Consider the following 22,927-nt stretch of genomic DNA (forward strand, 5'->3'; position numbering starts at 1 on the left):
AACATGGGCAGGCTATTACAAACATACAACTTCACACTTGAATTCCAGTTTTATTATTGTTGTTGCTTATTTATTATTGTTTTCTTCTGCATTTATTTATTGCCTTTAGTAGCCTCCCCTAGGACTAAGCCCCAAAGCAATGAATATTACCCAGACATACAGAATAGTGAAGTTACTGGGAAATTTTGGGACAGAACTGGAGTTAAATGCCAGATATTTCTTGCTAAATCCCAAGTCTTTTGCTTGAACCTTTATACAGATTTAAGGCAAATAAAACAGATAGGGACAAATTCTAAGCTGAATAAATTCTTGTCTACCCTCATCTACACTACCCAAAAATCAGTATCAGTCCATACACCTATAATTTGCCCCACACAGTTTCAATATTTTTATTATATACTTACATACTAATATCCATGATATATATTTCTAAACAAAAGTATGACGTTTCAAAACACAGGGCCTGATCCTCTTCAATATAAGTAAGTCTTGCCCCACTGCTGTCAGTGTGAAGCAATGCCTACTCTGCTCTGAGGATTTGGACCAGGGTGCAATGGATATCCAATCAATTTCTTTTTTCTTCTGAAGTGTGCATATGCAAAGAAATAGTTGCCTGTGAGAAAATGGCACTTGACAAACAATGACCACATGATATTCTCTGATTACTTGTGCCACTCTTATGATAAAAAATGAAAGCAGATAATATTATACTTGCAACTGAAAAAATGCCTCCTCCTTCTTTGCAGTTACTTCTCATTTTCCATTACAAAACTAAGTAAATCCACAGGATTTTTCTAGTGCATGTCTGAGTGATTTCTTCATTCTTCCAGTGAGTTGTGAAGCAGGATGAGAGGTCCCAGGTAGCACCTGGTAGTAGCTGCTACTAATGTACCAATTAGTACATTAATTAATGTACCCAGGTAGCACATTGGTCTATGCTAGGTTTGGTAAAGGTCACTCATGACGCCTGATGGCCATTGGGTAGTCTATATGAAATAGATGACTGTTTCAGTCCAGTTTGGTAGACTGGTCAGCCTAGACCTCAGCCTCCTTCTCACTTACCAGAGATTAAGTGCCCCTTTGAGGAATTAATGTGGCATGTAGGCCTATGTAAAGTGTGCCATCTGGTCTGAGCGGTTGGGAGCAAGGCATCTAGGCCTGATTCTCTATTGCCACGCGCGCCAGAGCAACAGCAACCCCTTTTGCAGTCTTTTGTCTTCCCCTCTAAAAAAAGTGGTAGCCAGGTCACAGCAGGGTCAGCTGAGGACAGAGTTAGAGCCCTCAGCACGTATTTCTGTGCTTTTGTCATTTTAATCCAGGCCCTTCTCATGTTGTTTTAGCATAATTTTTCTTGTGTGAGTAATTTTTTAAGGGTACATAAAGTTTTCTCAGGCTGCACTTGCACAGCTTAGCCAGATGGAGTCTGTTCTGTGGTATGTACTGGGTGTGAATAAAATACATTAGTGTCTAGTCTACAGTAAAGGCATAGCCTATATGGTTTACCAACAGCTGTCCTGTCATCAGTCTAAATATTCTGTTCACTTCCATTCTGTATGGCTTGCACTACCTCATCATGCTCATATCTCACTACTGCCCAGCAGCGCAGGAAGGAATGTGACAGATACTCGCTCTCTCTGTCCTTGCACCCCATAGGTAACTACAGCATGCCTACACAAGCTGCAACCACACCACCCCAGTGTGGAAATAAGGGGACCCTGAGCAAAAGGGGGAACCATTCACGAAGTTTGGTTTAAGAGAGAAATTTCTGGATTTAACCAAGAGTTGTGGACAGCAGACATAAAGGATGACCTAATAATGAGTTTGGATGCTATTATTGCTAATTGCTGAATGATAAATAGCATGAAAGGTGTCCTACAATTTCTGTCCATGGAAATTTATTTGAAATATGTAGCTCAATACAACCGACGTCTTATGGGCAGTAAGCTTGCAGTGAGCAGGATGTCCTCTCCCCAAGGGCAGCAACTAATGGTATAGCTACATGCTATGGTAGCTAAAGAAAGAATGGGAATAGATGAAACCTGTTTGGAGATGGAGGAGTACGTGGAATCTGAGCTGCCGGGTAAGGTCTCACTGGTTTTAGTAGATGCTGGTAAAGAAAACCGTAAGGGGAAAGGGAATGGTAGTGATGTCCAAGACTCCTTTTGGATTTTTTCCACTGTTGTGTTGTATACATAAAAAAGAGAAGAGCAAAAACAAGAGACATTTTAGTTAGAGGTCTTTGGTTAAAAGGTCTTCAATCCCAATGAGAGAGAGGCAGTCTGGTTCAAGTCGAATCCTGAGCAGTGGGCAAGGAACGCCCACTGCCAAGAACAAAACTGAACCTGTACTGAACTGTCCCGCTCCCCAGGTACATCTCACTCTGCTTCTGTTAGGGAAGGTTTATTGTTGAATTTGCCAGTGCTGTTAAACCATAGCATAGATTTGTTAAGAAAGTAAATCGTATTTTAGAGGAAATCTGAACGAAATTGGGTATGTCCAGAATTGGTAAAAGGCTCTTGAGATTGCTCCGCCGATGGCCATATTGCTCCTTTCTTAGTCTTTCTGTGTTTCAGACCCACTTTTATGATAGATGCAGATGCCAGCACTTATGGTTTGGGGGCAGTATTGACACAAGAACACAAAGGACTTGTGAGGGTGGTGCCTTATTACAACACTAAATTAGCTGGAGAGAGATTACTGCACCACTTAAAAGGAACTCCTGCAATGGTTAAATCTATAGAACATTTTCCTCCACTGTTCAACACGGAAGTAAAATTGCTTTGGGTTGATGACAGGAAGATGCTGCATAAATAGTTAAGTATGCATCATTTGCAATTTGCTAAATTATTTTCTTTCTATCTAGAACGGGCTGTGTAAGGTGTCATTACCTCATGTTCTATCTGACTGAGGAGCCATACGCTCTGGGGCCTTTACTGGGAGCTAGTATGGCAAACATCAGATGGGCTGAATGGGGCTTTGCACAAGCAAACTTCAGAAAGCAGGGACTAAAAGGTCAAAAGACACAGGTTAAGCATGAGGAGTGGGAATCTAAAACACATGCAGAAAGAGCTTTTGAGCAAGGTGTGGTTTAGAAGGAGACTTGAACCTGTTGTTAGAGGTACAGTTTGTAGGGTGTCTGAGCCTCACGCCGCGTGCAGGGGAGCACAGGCATGAGAGCTCTTTGGTGATAAACACAACCGCCTCAAAAACACTTGACTGTCCCCAAGTTCTCCTCCTAGCTAGGACAACTCCACAGCACTCCAAAATTAGCCAACTTCCAAGCAGAAGGAAGACCATTCAGTCTGTGTTCAGCACCCCAGATGAGAGAAATGCAAAAAAGCAAACAGGAGAAAATAATAAGAAGTAAGTACAATTAAAAGTAACGATGCAGCTTTAATTAAAGGGCCCTATTCTCCCAACCCTTCATTCTTCAGAGATGCCTCATAAGCAAGAATTCATAGCTTGGGACCTGCTCTTTTATATTTTGTACCAGAAGTTGGGGCATTTATTTTCAGAAACACATGGGTTTTAACCTGGTGGTGTCTCTCCGGCATAGAAATTCAAGCAGTTTGGTCTTTTTATTTTCAGCAATTTATAAATACTTGCCACAGTTATTATAACAGTCTCACACGGTTCTATTTACTTTAATTATCCCATTTTCATCCCCATTTTCCTACTTTGTATTGTGAGCAGGTAAAAATAAATAACTACAGAATGACGAATACCAAACAATATTCAAATAAACAGAAGCCCAGGTTCTGCAAAGACACAGACACTTTAAACACTCTGAGTATTTCCACAGAAATATCTCTCTCCACTGTAAATTCAGTCTGGTTAGTAAAAGTCTAGTCTTTACAGGGACCTAAATATTTAACTAAATAGATGTACGTTGCTAAACTTGTCTGTTCAAAATTCATGAGTCAGACTCGCCCCCTCCCCAAGCTGCCAAATTACAGCATTTTCTCAAAAGCTATTGAAGACCCATTTCTTTGGAAGTTTCTTACTTGTCCTCTGGCTTCTGAGGCTTTTGGGAGGACTAGGCCACATTTCCAAGCTTCCTTGTGTAAACACAAGTGCTAGAAACATGTCATTCCAGGAGCTGGGGATCAAAGGAGAACACCAAATATTGGAAGACTCACAATAAAAGCTCAAGAGCTGGCAGCGGACCTGCAAACACTCATGTATATGAGTCACTTTTACTCACATGAGTAGTCACATCGAAATCAGAGGAATTAGTCTATTATTATTAATTATTGTTATTATTTATGTGTGTGGCAATAGCACGTAGGAGCTGTGATCATGGAGCAGGGCCCCATTGTGCAAGGCACTGACAAATCCGGAGCAAAACCATGGTTTCTGCCCCAAAGACCTTACAGTGTAAGCATCAGACAAGAGGCAACAGGTGGAGACAGACACAGACAGGGAAGCGCACGGGAAGAGCAAGACGCTCCTGCAAGGGGTTCTGTGTGGGTGTGCTGACGCAGAGCTCCCTGCTCTGAATGAGTAAAGTTATTCAAGAGTTTACAGGTTTGCATAGCTTGGGCCTAGGGCCCAAATCCTGCAAGCCCTGCGATGGAGGCAGATACATTCACCTGCACGCAGTCCCACAGACTTAATTCATGCAAAGACTAGGGGGCAGGCAGGCAGGTGTACCTCCAAGCCCCAATGCAGAGTGCCAGGAGGGCCAGTGAACCGAGGCTCTTGGTTCCTGTCGAGGGAACCGGCGGATGAAGGAAAGGGTCTCTGGACAGTTTTGCAGAACCGCCACCACAGAATGTGCACGCCTAACCATAACGTGTACTAACTGTCTCAGTAAGATGAAAGATAGAGCTGAGAAAGAAAAGGTAGAGCTGAAGAAAGTAGTTTTTTAACATAGAAACGTGATGCCTGCCTGTTGGAAATTCAGGTGCATGCAAATGTAGGGGAACCCTTGGCTCTGATCCTGCACAGACTTCCCCCAAAACCAGCCCAGTCTGCAAGGCTGCCTGTGGCTTGCACGTCTGTTCCTTGACGTTTTCTTTAGAATCCAGCCCTGCAAAAGTTAGTCCTGTGCATAAATGCCAGCAAAGCGAGTAGTGCAGCCTACCAAACCAAGAAATAGTACAGTTGTAGATGCAACGGGACAGTGGTTAGTTCTAAACTTGAGTGAAATCCAGACTAAGAACATAAGCAAAAGTACTGCAGTTTAGAAGTTTGTAAAATAGAAACTGAACATTATGCCTAGGAAAACCAGCTGGAGAATAAATATATACACGCAGCCTAGTTATTCGTGATCTCCATGGAGTTTGGTCTTAGGGAACTAAGGTGAGCAGAGGTCACCAGGCTGCAAAATAGAAAATTTTATAGAACTTCCAATGCCTCGCTGGGAAGGAGGGCGGGTGGGGGAGACGAATCGCCTGGTGCCGGGACAGGACAGGAGATAGGAAGCTGCCCGGGCGGGCTGGGAAATGGGGACGCTTGCTCTCCTTTTCCCTTGCCAGGGGAGGGCGATCCGGTCCGGGTTTTGCAGGCGCCCCTCCCTTGCCTGCCTGCCCTGCCTGCCTGGAGACCGAGTCCGCTCCGTGCCCGCTCCCTCCCCGCCGCTCCCCCCTTCCCCTCCCCGGGCGGGCCGGGGCAGGCGGCGGCGAAATCCAGGCCGGGTTTTGCGCGCCGCCCGCCCTCCTGTTAGAAATAGGAAAATTCAATAATCAAAGCAAAGGGGAGCGCGAGGAGGAAAAATCCGGGATCAGGGCAAGTTTGATGGCGCATGCGCGCTGCAGCCTCCATCCCAAACACACACACATTTCCCTTGACTTGGAAAGTCACCCAAAGCAGCCCCAAGTGCAGGTAAGCCCGTCTGCTCCCGCCCGGCCCCGGCCACGGCCCCGCCGCCGGCAGCCCCGGCTCGGCGGCGCCGGGGCCGGGGCGCTGCACGGGCGGGCGGCCGGCGGCGCTGCCCGGCAGGTGGGCACTGCGCCGCGCTCCGCGCCCGGCTCCCGCGGGGCAGCGCCCAGCCTCCGCGGGCACCGGCCGGGAGCGGGGCGGCCGCCCGGCTCGGCGGGGGGTGCCGCGGCGGCGGGGTCCGGCGGCGGCGGGGCAGCGCCGTGCCCGCTCGGCGGCGGAGCCGGGGCCGCGGCGGCGCCCGTCAATTTCCAGGACTTTGGCAGGAGCCCGGGCAGGGGACGGGGGAACACGTGTTCCCGCTCCGCGCCGGGCGCAGGTAACCGCAGCCCCGCCGCGCCGCACCGCCCGGGGGTCCAGGCGCGGCCGGGCGCAGGCACCGGGGGAGGGGGGGCGGCGGCAGCAAAGTTGGGCGAGCGGCGGGGGGAGCGCTCGGCGGGCAGGGCCGGGTGCTGGCGGGGTGAGCCGTGCCGGGGAACTTTCTGCAAAGTGGCCGGGCCGGGGCCGGCAGCGTTTCGCCCGTCGCCCGCAGCGGGACGGCCGCAGCCCCCCGGCAGGGACGGGGCGGGCAGGGGCCGCGGCGGCTGGGAGCGCGGCTCGGGGCAGCCGGTGCCCGGCCCCCCGGGCGAAGCAGCAGGTTATTTTTACCCGGTGGCATTTGCAGAATGCGCAGCTGATTTGCCATCCGGAGCCAGGAAGTTTTCCCCCTCCGCCTCCTTCCCCTTCTCGCCCCCTTTCCCCCGTGCGCGGCGGGGCAGCGGCGGGCGGGGGCGGCCGGCCGGGGCGGCGGCGGGCGGGGGGCGCGGGCCGGGGCTCCCGGGGGAGCCGCTGCCCGCGTTGGAGGCTCTGGGGACGGGGAACAGGTGTCCGAGCCGTCACTCAGAGCCGGGCCGGCGGGGGGGCCGCGGGGCGCGGACGGAGAAGGCGAGGAGCGGTCCCGGGCCGGGACCCGAGCGCCGCCGGCCGCGGAGCGCCGGTCCCGGCGGAGCGGCAGCGCGGGGGGCAGCGGGGGGCGCAGAGGAGGAGCGGGGCTCGGCGGCGGGCCGGGGCGGCGAGCGAGCTGTCAAGAGGCTCGAGCGGGCGTGGGGCTGGCGCGGCCGCTCGCCCCGGTGCCGGCCGGCTGCGCGGCAGGCAACTTCTTCGGCAAACTTTCAGGGGGTGGGTTGCGGCTGGAGGCTGCTCTGAATCACGGCGGTTTTGATCGATCGACCCGAGCCCTCCTGCCCTTTCGGGCTGGAAAGGTGAAACTTTTCAGGAGCTGCACGTCCACCTTCTGTGTGCCCCCTCCTGTCCGCGCTGCACTGCACAGCAGGTCCTCGCAGCCGGCTCCCTGGAAGAATAGCTCTCTCTCCCAAAACTTCATTGATTAATTTATTTCCTCTATTGATTTGCTGACTCTTAGTGTGGAATAATTTCTTGTGAAGCTTTTGGACTTCTCATTTCCAGAAGTCCTGCCTGTTTCCCACCTACCCTTTATTTATGTGTCACTGCCACCTTGTTAGCTACCCTAAAGGTGGTTTGGAAGAGTTTATGGGGGAATATTGTTGAACTTCAGTAATCAAGTTTCCAGATCTTATGCCTCCTGTTTAATTTATTAGACTAGTTATTTATTCTGTTGATGATAATCTGTTGCTGGTTTCTATGGAGATGTTAAACTGATCTCTTTCAGAAATCAAACTCCATATGCACTAAAACGTTTAAAGGAGCAGCGTCCCCTTTTGTTTTCAGACTTTGTACCTTTTCAGTGCTTTTATTGGGCTCCTGTATATTTTATATATTAAAGTCTGAAGTTGAAGCTTTGTGCAAGACAGAGCTTATTATGGCTAACAGAAAGTCAGGGCTTTGATCCTTTTTTTGCATCATCATTTAAAACAGATCATTTTTTCCCCCCTCATCACACAAGATAGCAGAACCCTTTCAAGATCAAAGAGTCCAGCTAAAAACTATTGTTTAAAAAAAAATAGAAAAAGAGCCAGTTAAATTAGGGGGATGTTTCCTTAATCTGCTTATTTTGTTCTAAAGATTTTTTTTTTAGCAGTGAAAACAACAACAACAACAGAAACTTGTGGCAACTATATTGTTATTTTTATACCTTCCAAGTCTTTTTAATGTTAAAATAAGTTCAAAGTCAAATATCTCTAAAGATAAAGTGCTTGTTAGGGTGTTTTTATTACTTGGTTTCTAAATGTGGAAGGTCAGAATCCAGAAAGCTACCGCATTAGAGAAGGTTTTAATAGTCTTTGTCTCATCTTAATGAGAGAGAAATCTAAAAAAACATTTTCCCCGCAACATTTATAAATTATTTCAAAGAAGTCTCTCTGCATGTAACTCAGTTTTCATGATTTCTTAACTTATCCATTGCATTATTACATGTGATTCAGTGTAATATCACTTTATAAAAAGTAATTGGGGTGAGAGAAGAAAATTTTTTTATGCTTAAAATTTGAGAACTCATGGTAAGCTGGTGTGTTGATCAGGCTGATGTACGGTGCATGCCAATTGTGGTTTTTTGCTCATCTTCTGGAGAAAACTTAAAAGGTTTGCAAAGAAAATACTACCAGCACAATGCATGTTTAACACAGTAAAAACCCCCTTGTTGTACTTTCTCTTAGTGTATCTTCAAAATGTTTCCACTCCCTAAAACAGAGATCTTTTTCCTCTCGGTATGCTTCTATACTAATCTTAAAAATAAAAGACTAATCCTAGAGGAAATAGTGCATGTAACCCTTATAACTCATGTATGTTTGTGTGTGTATGTGTATATACATTTATATTTCACATAGATATATATACACACACGTATATGGAAGACACCTAGGTGGTTTATGATCTGTCCATACTAGACTTTATCTTTTTTCCTTGTTAATTTTTCTCTCTTTTTTTTTTTTTTGTGTGTGATTCGTAATGTGGTGGATCATTTAAAATTTTTTGGTAAATATTCTGTTTATTTATTTGATTTGAATTGCAAACAGAATTGACTCTGACAAGTAAAAAGAGGAGGGGGGGAAAAAAGGAAACACTATGGCTTTAAACTCAGGAGTTTGCATATTCTCCTTGTATCTTTCCCCTTTGCTAATTATTGTGTTGTTTTCAGAGCAAATATGTCATATCCATGGCGACCAGGCAGGTTTATTGTCTTTCAGAAGCAATAGCTCACATAAGTAATTAATGACTTCTTTTTTTTTCCTCTGGCTTAGGTTAAACAGATCATTCAAGGAAAGTCATATCTCTCTCTCCCTCTCTCTCTTTTTTTTTTTTTAGCCCAGTGACATAAGAACATGAGTTAGAACAAGAAAATACTTTAACCAAGAAGTCAACAGCTTATTTTTCCTCATTTCTTTTTAAAAGCTCCAAGTGTCAGCTTTCCACACACATGACGTTGTCATTCTTGCAGTTTCAGAGCGAAGCCTTGGTACAGGGAAAAGCCACTGAAAGCTGGAGTTCAGTTGGTGGTTGTACAGCTGAGCAAAGTGTGTGCGTGTGTCTCTGTGTGTATATGTGTGGGGAGGTATTATTCTTGCTTAAGGGTTTTGCTGTGTACTGGGAAAAAACGTTTCCCTCACTATTTCCCCCCCCCCATTCTATCTGTATTAAAATCAGTGTTAAAATAAAGGTGTGTTTTTGTATCTTGCCGATTGTAATTCAAACAGTTTCCAGGAAAGAATTAGTAATTCATTTTTATATACAGCATATATACACACACGCTTGAGCTCCACCCAAAACAATCAAGCTAGCTGGAAAAAAAAAAAAACTTATTTCCTTTTTCTTTTCAAGCCCAAGCAAACTTGCACGGTGACTTTCAAAAGCTTATTAAAAATAGCCCCCCATTTTTGCAAGGAGTTTGCCGCAGGTATGAATCTTCTCCTTTCCTTTTCCAACTCTGTTTCTTCCTATTAAAGCTGAATTTGCTATCTGTCCAAGCCAGGGGCTGGTTATCCACTATGATTTACTGAGGTGGTGATTTTCTCTTCCCCCCCCCCCCAGCACCTTCACCCCTGTTTTGGTTTTGCTAATTTCATTTTCAGAAGGATTTATACACAGTCCAGCTATATAAATTCCTTGGGAGATAAAAGCACCGCACACTTCCATAAACAAAAGCTTTTACTTGCATCCTGTCTTCCTTTTTTTCTTAAAGTAAAAAGGAAAAAACCCTAGAAACAAAACCCCAAGCCATCTGATTGAAGCAGGTATCATAAATGTATGCTGGTAATGATTCTGTATTCCACAATGCTGCTACTTTAACTTTTAAAATCTGTTTCCTTTCTGGTTTGTAACATTAATCAAAGAGCCGCTTCCTTCCAATTTTTCCACAGACTGGGGCTAATTAGAACCACTCGAATCATATTTTGTAAATTCCATGTGGATGTTACTTTAGGTTTCAAGATCACAAATGCTTCAGGTTCAGCCTGGCTAGGCACTCTTAGGGTTATTTTTATTAATGTTTCTGTCTCCTAAACCAATTCACGGTTTCTCTCCGTTTACCCCAAATAGATTTGTGGGTTCACGCATAGGGGTGTGTCGGAAATAGACATTACAAGTTAGGAAAAAGAAAAGCCGAGAAGGAAAGAGATTTTGCAGCGTAGTTTCCGAAGAGCAACAGAGAACCCCCTAAGTAACATGAAGCTGAGGATTCAACAGACTTGATAATTGAGCCCTTAACCTCCTGATGTCTATATCAGAAAAACAGAGTCTAGCAGAGGGAGACAAAGAATAAAAGCAAATACTGGGTAGGAAGAAGGAGACGACTGAAATATTGAAGTATAGTTCAGGATATGTATAAATCTGTATATTACGTTCCCTTAGGTTCAGTTTTTCCCTCTGGTGAAACATCGCTGGTTTAAAGGTGGCTTTGGGAGAACCTGATGTTTCTAATGCAGCCGAGAGCCTGGCGTTTCTGTGGCGTGAGCAGATGTAACTTGGAGAGACTTCTCTTGGAATTGATGTTTATGTTTCCCTGTTTCCTTTTGTTTTTGAAGGACTGACTAGTCATTTTTTTTAAATCTTTATGGGAAGTTAAATAGCTAGAAGTTGGGAGTTTTCAGGTTCTGATTATTAGGCTGTTCTAAAGAGATTTGAATCGAACCACTTTGAGCATCCGGCAGGGCGACTGCTTCCATGCTCTGTTACGGCATTTCACTCCTATATATTTGTGTACCTCAATAGGGCGTCCAAGAATTAGGGGGCAGTGGGCTCGCAAGAGCGATCTTAAAGTTAACTTGCTTTTGGTATATAAGACTGCAGCTTCAAAGAAAAGCAAGAGCGCATCGTAAATTTTGCTAAAATTAATCAACCGTTTAAGAGCTCCACATTAATGAGGTTTTCCAGGCAAGCAGCTTTCTTCTCCTCTTCTTCTTCTTCTTTCTCATTCAAAGTCCGAGAGGGTTGGGGCAGAGGGGGGAGAATATGAGTAAGAAGAGGAAAGGGTGGAATTTGAGTAGAAATAATAAAAACAGAAAAGGCTGGATTTGTAGAATATAAATCCTCATGTGTCCTTGATCCATATTGTCAGGGTTTTTTTTTTTTTGGTCGGATTTGTCCTGTGTGCCTTTGACGGAAAAGGCACGTAGAGAGAGAGAGAGAGAGAGCGCGCGACAGAGGGGGAGAGAGAGAGACGTGTCACTGCTTTGGAGCTCATTATCATTCTTAATAAGTCTTAAGGAATAAAGAGGAGCATTGAGTGTAAATGCTGGGTAATCCTAACACTCCTCAAGGTGAGAGGAGTCTCGAGGACACAGAGAAAGAGAGTGAGGAGGAGGGGGCTACTGCGGGGGCAGGAGAGGAGATGTGGATGAAAGTGGTTTTTAAGGGAGTGGGCATGGGTTAGTAGGGCTTGTGGCTCTGGAGCACTTTGGTTTTGTTCCACAGGCCTGTGCTGGGGAAAGTTGTCTCCAAGTTTGCATCCCAGAGATGGTAAGCAACCCAGCTGGACCCTGGGGCTGAAATAGTGGCCTCTAATGGTGATGTTCTCTGACAGACTTCGGTTTGAGGAACAAGTCTGCTGTCCTCTCTTCTTGGACCTGTGCTAAAGGGTCTTGCTCCCTGAGGGGGAATGGTGCTTTGCCATGCCTCCAGTTTGGCGCCTGCTTCCTCAGCTCGGGGTGAGACCTCGCTCACTTCTCAACCTGTGCACCCTGTTCTTAGCTCCTTTCCATTTCAGTCTTGTTGGATGTCACAACTCCTTCTCTTTCCTTGAATTTCCTGAAGCATCTGCCTCCCCGCACCTTTCCTTGCAAGGGGAGGATGCACCCGTGCGCAGCTCGGACACTAGGTGGCTTAAAGTACAGGCATGGCTCTGTAAGGCAGCTGCCAGAGACGTTCATTCACTCTTTCTGGTGGGCTCCTTTATTCAAACTTCAGGCTGACAGCAAAACATGGAGATGTCTTTGAATCCGTTGTGGATTCAGATATCGCGCTACCTCCTTGGCAGTGTGTTTGCAATTGTGTTGGAGGATTTGAGCCGGTGTAGCAGTAAGAAAGAGGACACCGATGAAGTGAATTTAGGGGCTGAGCTGCTTGCTCTGATGATAAGGAGTCAGGAACCTGCCTGCTTTGCTGGGTCCTTCCCTCTCCAGGCAGATTTCACCATACCCATTTGAAGGGTGTGTGTGTTCCTTTTGGAAGAAAATATTTCAGGGTTGGCAGAGCCCGTATTACTGTGCTGATGTGTAATGGAAGATGCTGAGCCTTCAGTGATGCTTACTGGCCCTTCTTTCTGGTCTCTTATCTCAAGTCCAGTTGTAGGCAGAAGGGACTGCTGTAATTGGGAATTTGCCTAATGCATCCAAAGCCTAAAGAGGCGGGTGGAATAGCACTTGAATTTTTTTTGTTCCTCCTGCAGTCTGTGTTGTCTCTCTGGTTCAGCCCATAGCTTCTGGCCGAAGTAGGAGCTTTACGTTTTTTTAAATGACTCCATGTACCTTGAGTACGTGGGAAGGAGTTGTGGATGCTGAGTTTTGATCAGTTCGCAGGAGAAGCCGAATACAATGAGGTGGAAGTCTTGCTAAATGCTGATTTTTCTGGGTCCAGGTGCTTGGCTTCAAGGTTAAGTGTTAACATTGGTAATATTATTAGGTATTAAGTTATTAGTAATGGAACTGCGGGGCTTGCCTGTACTTGGCAGAGAACCGCTAAGAAACTGTATTAGGGCTGAGTTCATTCTGGTTTCTCTGGTGGTGTCCTTCCAGCATGCCTCAACCCTGAGCAGGAGGGAGCAGCAGAAAACACGAATGCAGTTTTTGTGCATCGTATGCCTTTTGAACTCTTTCCTGAGACGGCTAATGAGTTGTAGCAAGGAGGCATGGGCTCTTGTACTGAGGGATCTGCCTGCAACCCCTCACACTCGCTCTGTCCAATGGCTGTTGATGAGGTGTCAGCTAATACCTTTCACGCGTGATTGAGCTGGTCTAGAATAGGACCGGAGGTACAAGAGTCTGTACTCCCGGGGCGAGCTCTAGAGCCATCCAGCTGCAGAGGCCTTGTGTGTAATAAGTGCTGTAGGAAAAGGGTCTGCGTTTGCAGAACTGTCAGTTGTTTGGGGCCATTGGCTCCTTGCCTGCCATGGCATTTTGGGGTAGCTTTCTCTCCAGAAGGTATCCTATTTTCGTTCTGCCACCAGTGATGCTGTTTTGAAACAAAATAGGTTGCTTCCAAATTCTAAGCCATAGGGCTTGTCATTTCAATGACAATACAACAAGTCACCTCAGAGTTGGTCTCTGAGGCTGGTCCTGATCCTTCTGTGTGCAAGGCTGGTCCCAGTGCTGGGAGGGCAGCACAGCGTCGTGCATACCAGCATCCATCAGACTTGGGAAAGAAGGAGGTAGATGAACTCTACAGATTTTCCAGGGGCTTTTTAATTTTGGATACTATCCTTTGAAAGGACAGTGTGAACTGGAAAGCTTAGAAAGAGAATCTTTATATCCCCTTGATGGGAAAGGACTGTTCAGAACTGCGAAAGGGGTCTTATTTCAGTTATATACTAAAATGTGTTGTGTAATGTCGCTCAGGAGAGGCCTGCAGTAGTCCTTGTGGAACAAGCGTTGAGAGTGCGACCCTAGCACAAGTTTGTCCGGTGGCCTGGGAGAAGAGTTGACTGGCCAATGTTTCCTGAAAGTATCAAATAGTCTAGTTCTAGTCCTGCCTTTGACTTGAAGGTAGGGATGGCAGCTGACTTTCGCTTGTAAACTAGTTCTTTTCTTTCCTGGTTTTTGCTTCTGCTTCCAATAGCAAAGGGACCAGGGCTTTTTATTCCTAAGCAGTATGACTCCCAGCCCTACACCTTTCCCAGTGTGGCTAGGTAGAACCTTCTAAATAACAAGAAATAAACGTAGGTGGCATAAATGCAAACTGAGCTATGTGATTGCAGCCTGTGGCTTCGAGGTATCTCCCTTCTGCCCTGCTCAGCCCATCCCCGTGCCAGTGAGAGCAAGGGCTGCACAGAATCACGCTTGTCTGCATGTTGGATGATGAGGCCGGCAAAACAGCTCCAAGGTTGGCAAACAGCTCCCAGCCTGGCTGCCTCCCCATGGTGGCTGTGTCTGCAGAACATCCTCTCTGTAGGGCTGCTGGTGATGAGCCCCTCCCTCCACCAGTGCCTCAGGCTGGCCCAGCTTTATACCAGGGGAGCAGTGTCCTTTCACACTGGTGAGCCAGCAAAATCTCTCCCAGGGGTTATTGTAACCTCTCAGCAGCGATTTGCAAACAGGCATTCGGAGATAAAGTCTTGGTGCCAAGCTAAGGGCCAGTAGGGCAGATATGAAACGCGGCAGGTTTATGAAAGGGAAGGTGTATGAAATGCAGCCTGCATCTCCCATTTCACTGCACTATGCCAAAACACACAGTTTCTTATTTCAGTCACTGTGATCTTTCAAGGAGGTTAATTTCCATGACGAACTCTGGGCCACGTGCTTGGAGGATTTATCTAATTAGACTGACACTTTTCTTTTTTAAAAAAGAAAATTAAGCTGCACCTTGGAGGACTTAAGTATTTTAAACTGTGGGAGCGGCAGCAGGCGGTGTGATCCCTGCTCTGTGAGCAGGGAGAGAGGAAATTTCCCCTTTTGCAGTCTCCTGTTTAAGACTTCACTAAAGGTCCCCATTTACTTAATTTTCTTGCATGGTGGCTGGATGCTAAAGAGTGTTTTATCCTGCCTGAGTGAGTCCCTAAAGCCTCAGCTGGCTCTTTAACTCATGTAAACTATTGATGTTCTGGGCTGTTACGTATTCAGGATGGAGTGGAGGCTAAAGGGGAGACCTGTTAAAGCTCCTTAGCCATGTCCTAGAAGAACTGCAGCCTCCCAGGGCAGTGAATGGACTGCCTGCAACTGTGTAATGACTGAGGTAGGTGTATGTCCCTCTCATTATGCTTGAGCACCTCATGCTCATGAATGTGTGTATCGTTGAAGCTGGTTTGACTGTCCTTGTCAGTGGTCACTTTGACTGTGGTCACACAGAAAAGGGAGTCCCAGGAGAGCCGCCTAGCCCTTCGTGTTTGGGTTTCCTGCTGAAAATGCCTTTCTGACAAGAACTGGGACCGTGCTGTAATAAAAATAGAGGATTTTAGGTTGAGGCTGTTACATGCAGGTTAGCCCTGTGCTTTCCTCAGACTGGATAGCTTTCATGCAGGCACTGTGAATGATGCTGATTTTGTTCCCATCAGAGGGCTCCTGGAGTCCTGCTTTACACTCGCTGCCTGCTGCTTGCCTATTACTTGGCAGACTTCTTGTGTTGCTGTTTGTGAATCCAGGTTCAGATGACTTCAGGTCTGATACTGCTCCAGCTGTTTATCCTTGCAAAGGAGATGGAAGGAAGGTCTTTGCAGGGCACTGTATTTGCTGCACCAAACTCAGACCACATTTTCTTGCAGCCCAGGCTGGAGCAGAGTAGCATTTGTGGGGTCCGGTACGAATGGGGAGGGAAGTGTCCATGCAAAAGGGGCCAGCATGAGAGCAGCCTTGCTAACTCTGGTAATAATACGTTGAACCCTGTGGAGCTATTCACGTTGCAAGACTCTGCACAGAGTGAGAAAAATACGGCAGCCTTGTCCAAGGGGATGGTCACTGGGTGTGCTACAGTCCCCAGCTGATATGCTGAAGAATTCACGGTGGATTGAACCTGAGATTTAATTTCAGTTTGTCTTTGGTGAGGAAAGGAACAAAAATAGATGCTTCCTTTCCTACACCCCCAACCCCCCCCCCCCCAATGCAAAAGAAAAAGAGAAAGAAAAATAATAAAATCTACCAGGCGCTCAAAGGTCTAACCAATAAGAGCCCTGTCGGCTGGGGAGCGATCGTTCTGGCTTGGTCAGCCATCCCTAACAAGTTACGGGTTGTATAAACTCCCAGCTTACAGCTGTAAATTTACTCAATTTTGAATACAGCCACAAGCTGGCTCAGCAGGATCTGAAACCGTCTGCTCCAGTAGTCGTGGTATGCCTGAAATTCACAACTTCTGGGGGCCCCAGCTTTGGACACATGTAACTGTGGAGGGCCAGATACCGGACTGCATCACGCATAGCCCTTCTGTGCCCTAAATTGAAAGGGATCTCACCAGTATAAGCTGCTTGTTAATTTATCCTTTCTCAGCTTTTAGCTTCCCTGCCTTGGGTGAATGCCTCTTGATCTCCATAGCAGCAGGTCCATTGCCCCTGTGCCTGTTTCTGTCCCTCACCTCAAGACAGGGAGCTTGGCCGGGGGGAGACTCCCTTGCAGAAAGCTTCCAAAATGCCGCCCATTGCAGCAATGCCATCTCTGCTGCATCATGTAGCAGGTGGGCAGGATTTGGTCCCAACGCAGTCTGAGGCCCTTTCCTGCAGTATCTGCTCAGTCCTGTGCTGAGGTGGAGTCAGTGGGTGCTTGAGTGACTGAGAGCAAAAACATAGTTCTGACTTCAGGGTTTGTTGCTGCGGAAGGGACCAATCTCTCTGAACACCTGTAATGTTGCAATGTTTGATACTCCTAGAAAGCTGAACTTTTGGCTTGTAGGCACTCGGTCCTGCTGCAAACAGGAGCGTGTTATTAGCATTGAAAGGGAATTTAGCCCAAGTACGCGGTTAAATTTTGATCACCTTTTACATGTTCAGAAATTGGACAATTAACAGCAGCTAGGCAGAGTCAGTTTACGGGAAGAGGGGCATACCTGCCTGATGCTGATCCCGGCTCTCCTCTTACTGCTGGCTACATTTCATCATGTTTCTGATGGGGAAGTATTTTGTCTGAGACAAATCCTTTTGTCTTGGAATGAGGCATGGAGTACTGCCTCTGTTACTCTCGCTGACACCTTAGCCTTCAGCAGAACTGATGTGATATTTTCTGTTTGCTGGAATGGACTTGGAAGGTAGAAATGGCTTGAGGGTTGGCCAACCCCAGACCTTCTCAATGTGCACCTGGCAGCCTCTGCCCTGGGCTGCTGTCCGGCTCTCTGAACAAGCTTGTGACTGTCTTCACTGGAGCAGGCGGGTTGCCTGGTTCAGGCTCCTCCAGGTATGAGAATGGCGAGGACAGAGGTTATGGGGATAATACGGCTCCAAACACGGCGAGTATTCACTTCTGAATTCAACTTCCTACAAATAAATGAAAATGAGTGGATGCAAATGAAAGGTTTGCGAGAGGTTTCCTCTCCCGTCTTCCTCCTCTCCCCTATGGAGTTGTGCTGGCTCTGGCTCCCAAAGGGTTAAGGTGACTCATGCCCCTCTCACCAGATCTGCTGGCAGGAACGCTTCATCCCAGCCTCTAATTGGTGGTGTTTGCTCTGCACTTTCTCGCTCTGGTTTTGATGAAAACATTTAACCAGGAGCTTAGTGTGCAGAGGCTCCCAGCTGACAGCCGCCGCACTGTCTTTACCAAGTTGTCCTTGCTGTGTAAATTCAGCAGCCTGGCTTAGGGGTGGCAGAGGAGGACAAACATACACAGCGTCACAGCCCCTGGCCCCTTGGCTCCACTCCTCAGGCTGCTCTTACCTACTGTGGTCTTTAGGATCCAGGCTCATATCTGCTCTAGTCCGCAGGTGCCTTTCTGCACCTGGACAGCCAGTGGCATTGGAAGCCAGTTCAGAGCCTTGGGACTAGGCTGCAGAGGTGGGAAGAGTGGCCCTGGCAGGTCCTGTAGGGCCTGGTCTTACCTGAGAGCAGGGGGACAGCTTGGTAGGTCTTGGGAGATCTGTTCCCATACCATCCGGCTGCAATCCTGGGGGATTCTTCCCTGGAGAACAGGCTCCGACAGGCCCTGTGCCGTGGAGGAGAGGTGAAGCTACTGGTTCTGTTATGTGGAGACGACCTACTCATTCCTTCCTATGTCGTTTGGGAGCTTGTGCAGAATTTTCCCAACACAGTCTTTCACTGCAGCTGTTTCAAGTAATAACCTGCTCATCTTTAGGCTCTTCTAATGGGCTAAGAAGTCTCAGCCGATTTTAGTTTTTGCCATGCAAGTGGCAGAGAAGTTACCATGTCCTTATGGAGACAGTCTTGAGAGCGGGCATGTCCAAGCTCCTCAGTTCCTACGTTACAGAACCCTTAGGCAGCAGCAGAACTGAAACGGCCCCTGGGGGAGATGCCAGTTTATCTGTGTTGCTGCTGGAAAATACATTCAAATTTCTGCCCAAACAGGAGATTGTGACATGCAAGAAATTCATGTGAGCCCGTCGGGGCTGCCACTGCTCTGATATTTCTTTACTTTTCTTTCCTTATCTCTGGTGATCTACCCTATGAACAGCAAAACAAATCCAGATGGGAAAATTTATAAACCAGAAAATCTGGATTCCCCGTTCCTGGAAAAGCATGATTCCTTGTTCTCAGCCGCCTCCGTGTGTCATGGGGTCTGCCATGAAAAGATGCCAGAACTGTTGAAAGAGGCCAGGCCTATGTCTACATTAAAGAAATGTAGCAGCAGTGTAACACCCTGTGTGAGTGTGGGTTCCAAAAGGAGATGTGCTACACTAGGGGAAGCAGGATTTGCCCTAGGGAGGGTTGATCAACAAAGACGTTTGTCCTCTTTAGATCCATTTGAGGACCTTGCTCCACATCATTCTGCTGAACTGATTATGCCTATTGAGGGAAATTTTCTGCCTCTTCCCTGACCCCGAGTATTGATAGTCTGGAACCAAATACATGTGTCTCATTAAAAACAAAAAGAGCCAGGCCAGGCCCCCACTCTGCACAACATACTGTCTGTTATCAGCCCAGAGAAAGGGGAGCGAACAGGTGTAGGATAACAGTACAACTGAGAGAGACCAAAGTGCATCGTAAAATAAACAAACAGCCAGTGCTCCAGCTCCCCCAAATGCACCATTGAGTTGCACAGTCTACAGTGTGCTTTTGAATGTGCTCCGAGCAAGTGCCCGCTTGGGGCACCATTTAATTTGCAGCCAGAAATGGGTTGATGATTATCTGCATTGTGGTAGTGCCTGGAAGCCCCCTGCCCGTTCAGTTGTGCTTGGGGCTGCAAGAGCAATGTGAGCTCCCTGCCTCAAAGAGCTTACGGTTGTGGGGGAAAGGAGGCTGCTTATAGGACTGACCAGCTGTGGGTCTGACTTGTGTCATGAAATCAAAAAAAGTAGGCCTGGATGGAGAACTGAAGAAGGCATCTTAGCCTTCCCTTATCGTAAGTAAGGATCGTAACTGTCTTTACTATGACCTTCACAACCTTTACAGTCTTGAGGGAGGAGCCCATCCAGCCTCTTCTGTATGACAGTCTTTCCTCCTGGGATTTCTTAGGTGAAGATACTTGTACCAGGATTTTACTTGGTTTCTTTGCACCTTTTCTTACTATGAGAATCTTCTATTGTCCCTTGTGCTTTGGGGCTGACAGAGCTTGCGGTGGTACGCTAGCATTTTCATTGCGTTTAGCGAAGCAGCAGCTTGGCTTACCTTACCCCATCAGCAGCCAGCGCTTTAGTGTCTTAGCGTGACTCAGCCACTGGAATTATGCTTACCCAACAATACCTTTTGTCCTTTGCCCAAAACTTCTGGCCAAGAAAAAGGGAAAAAGGAGGAGGGAGAAAAGAAAGAAAAGATAAAATTCTGCATTTAGTTGGCCTTTTCATCACAGGTGGTGCCAGTTGGTTTTTGCTTTATTTGTACAGGGTGGGGAGAAGAGAAAAAGAAAACAAGGTGGAACTCGGACAAGGCCCAGGAAATGTTTGAGCCTGACAACAAACTTCCTTTTGTTCAGGGGAGCGGGGGAAAGAGAACAGAAAAAAAGGGCAGAAGACCAGCTGAAACCAACCTCAGCCCTGTGCTATTGGGCAGGTTTCTTCTTCCTACTCTTTATTGTTTGGGGTTTTTTGTTTTGCTCAGGTGTCCTGTGATAATTTTGTTTGCACTAGGGCCTTTGTATGCTGCCTTCTAGAAGGTGGACAGATTAAAGGTTTCCTGGGGACACATTTGTTATTTGGTTGGGGAGGATTTGTCATTTATTCTAGGGGTATCCTATAGACTGATGCTTTGCATGATCCTTCCCCTCTAGCCATGAAGATCAAGATGGCTAGAGGGGAAGGATGAAGGACCATGCTATTCAGGAGGACAGATAGATGAGCAATTTAGGGGATAGGCATGCAAGTCATGGATTAAAATGTGGAAACCAGAAGGTTTTGTTGATGAGAAGAGGAAGAGGACCTTGAAGGCAGCTGTCAGGGATACTGCCTAGGGGACTCCTGAGTACCACCAAGTGCTAGGACATAGACCTCTCTGTCACAGGAAAACTCTCTGACCAGCAGGTTCTTGTTGGCACAAAATCTCTTGATGAATCACCTGCAAGGTTCTTCTTTCAAAAGAAGAATTGGGAGTTGTGGGATAGCTGCTCAAGGGGCACTAGCAATTAGAGTGACCTTGTGCTATATGGGACAAAGTGGATTCTGGTGGGGTTGTGTTTCAGCAGGGTCATTACAGCCAGTTCATTGGTACTCTAGGTACGACCAGGGCCATGGAGTGCCCCTGTGCTGCCTGGAACTTTGTTAGAGCAGTTAGAAGTGTTTTCCCATCCAAACAGGTGGTGGTGGCTCACTCAGGCACTTGCATGCAGTCCATGTGTTGTACATTCAGTACAGCTGGGCTGGGCTTGGGCGACACTCAAGCGACCTGTTTCTCTCAGGAGATGCTCTTCCCTAGGATGCTGGCTCGTACCTTCCCAAATTGCCCTTTACTTCTCCTTAGCTGTTGACTGTTCAGTGTTGTAGCGGTCCTGTAGTGTTGGAATAGCTGGGTAGTGAGCAGGCTGGGATGAAAGGCTGTTGAGTCTTTTCTTGGCCAGGCTAGAAAGATATTACAGAGTGCTTAATTAATCTCTGTTATCTCATTTGAGTATCACAAAGTGTTGTATCAAAATTAGTGAACAAAGTTGTGGATGTCACCTGTAAGGCAGGTGCTGGCCATGCTCTCCAAAGAAAGGTTAAATGTTTTGACTTAGCTTGTAAGAGAGGAGGTGTCCAACATTCAGTACATGAAAAGGAAGGAAGAAGAGCAGAGAATCAAAGTCACTGCATGGAGCTGGACCAATGCGGCACTTTCCTGTGGTGTCTTATCGAAGGCTTGCCATTCTTCTGATAATGGCCAAAATCACTGACATGCCTAGTATATTAAAAGAAAGCATCCAAAGATGCTGCCAATTAAAACTTTTCCCCTGATACTGGGGAAGTGGATTTCCTGTATTGCATTTACTGGGATTTGTATCCTTAGCGTCCTTTCTTTTCAGAGCAGGTTCTCTCTGAGTTTCATCAGTCAGTCCTGGAGCTGCTCTTTTCCTGAATATGCTACTAAGCCTGTGGATCTGGGACCCCTGGGTTGCAGGACATGATCCCAGTTAAATAACTCCAGAGCAAAGTCTGAATTCAGTGAGTCCCAGGTGAAAGCTGGAATACTTCCACTACAAAATACGCTATTCCAGATTTGCACTGGGAGCCGCCGTATTCAGACTTTGGTCCCCAGTCTTTGCCTTAGTTTTTGTATCTGTACAACGGAGATGATAAAACTTGCCTGCAACATAGCTTGTAGCTGCGAATTAAGGAACGGTTTCCAGAGCCAGATGGAAGGCAACTATGGAACATGGGCTGTATTTTTGCTGCTAGTGTATTTGTCTGGAGTTTAGAAGTTAAGGCCCGAGTGAGACTAACAGAGGAAGGTGAATGCACTTGCTGTTGAGGCTCTCCGGAGATGCTCTGGGGAAACTTGCCCAGGGGTCTCGAGGGAAGAGGCTGGCACCAGGGTGCTGGCAGCAGGAGTGGTGGTGGCGAGCGAGCGGCTTTCCTGCCGTCCATTCCAAATGCAGGAATGACTGTGGGGAACGATTTCAAAGCCACCACTATGGAGATTAAGGGGATGAGAATGTAAATCTCAAGTAAAAAGGTAATTGAATGTAATAGCAAACACTGCTCGGTCTATGTTAATTTTAGCTCTTCCCCTGGATACAAGGCGCTGTATTAGTGTTTTATTACCATTTTGTTTGCACTAATAAAATAGTAAAATTTATTTCAAGGAAGTTGAAGGATGGTTTTACAATGCAAATTTGAAGAAATTGGACTTTTCATTTACGCCACTGCTATTTTAAACCCTGAAGGGTGTAAATTAGCCTCCTGTGCCTGGGTGAAATCCACTGCTTCCACAAGCAGGGGGAGGATTTGATGTGGGGGAGAAGAGAACAAAACCAAATCATCTGAATATTTCAGAGAGACAGAGATATCTGATGAGGAGAGAGAAAAAACTGACTGCCTGGACCCACTGAGAGGAAGGGCTGGAGCAGAGCGGGGAGAGCTGTTTGAAAGGCAGGTTTCTGCTGATGAGCTGCTTCAGCATCAAGAAGGGGCAGAACAGGGCAGCAGATGTGCCAGTGGGCACTGTGCATTGTGCCCCATGCTGGCTATACAGTTTCTGCTGGTGAAGGAGGCGCCAGTAATTGGGGCTCATCTGATTAGCAGATGCTGTCAATGACAGAGGGTTCCTAGAAGTGTGGAAGCCTTGGGCAGGTTTTGCTTTCTGGCCCAGGGGACCCCCACTTGCCATGTTGCCTATACTTCTCTCTTTCTCTTGCTTTGCTGTCTTCATCTTCCTGCCATAGTCCGGCCC

General features: G+C 47.0%; 1 protein-coding gene across 2 annotated transcripts in view; it reads left to right on the top strand.

Annotated features, from left to right (window-relative positions):
• The first annotated feature begins 5,733 nt into the window (after positions 1 to 5,733).
• CASZ1 (castor zinc finger 1) overlaps positions 5,734 to 22,927 on the top strand; it is a 211,974-nt gene continuing 194,780 nt past the window's right edge. For both annotated transcript variants that reach the window (XM_076356421.1, XM_076356422.1), the window contains exon 1: positions 5,734 to 5,826. The gene's annotated coding sequence lies outside the window, so the exon portion shown is untranslated. The remainder of the gene's footprint in view (positions 5,827 to 22,927) is intronic.

The sequence above is a fragment of the Aptenodytes patagonicus genome, chromosome 19 (genome assembly GCF_965638725.1).
Source record: "Aptenodytes patagonicus chromosome 19, bAptPat1.pri.cur, whole genome shotgun sequence".
NCBI lineage: Eukaryota > Metazoa > Chordata > Aves > Sphenisciformes > Spheniscidae > Aptenodytes > Aptenodytes patagonicus.